This window comes from Buceros rhinoceros, unplaced genomic scaffold, assembly GCF_000710305.1.
Source record: "Buceros rhinoceros silvestris isolate BGI_N320 unplaced genomic scaffold, ASM71030v1 scaffold21533, whole genome shotgun sequence".
Lineage (NCBI taxonomy): Eukaryota > Metazoa > Chordata > Aves > Bucerotiformes > Bucerotidae > Buceros > Buceros rhinoceros.
Window position 1 is genome coordinate 9,957 of NW_010402098.1, and position 366 is coordinate 10,322.

General features: G+C 59.0%; 1 protein-coding gene across 1 annotated transcript in view; it reads left to right on the plus strand.

Moving 5' to 3' along the window:
• Positions 1–366, plus strand: part of TMEM8A (transmembrane protein 8A) — a 13,281-nt gene that overhangs the window by 8,003 nt on the left and 4,912 nt on the right. The window lies entirely within an intron of this gene.

The window sequence follows — 366 nt, forward strand, 5'->3', positions numbered from 1 at the left end:
GAGCCCCCAAGCAGCTTGTCAGGTGCCAAGCTGGCACGTCTCGTGCAGACTGCAGTGGTAGAGCCTGCCTGGATGAGTGTCCCGTTCCCCAGGTGGATTTTGAGGTGATAAATCAGTAAATGAAAATGCTGCTGTTACTCCTCCAGGGGGTCTTTGAGCTGCAGGCAGCGGTGCCCATACCCCTGTTGTTTGCCTTCCTGCTGCTCCCTTGTGTAAGGGGCCGAGTGCGTGCTGTGGAACAGTGCTGGAATGCTGGTCCTGGGCACTGGGGTCTGCTCTGGGGGTCTGGGGAGAGCTGACACCCACCCACACATCAGTTGGGCAGTCCGAGAGGAGAGGAAGCTGCCTCTGCTCCTGTCTCTTGGG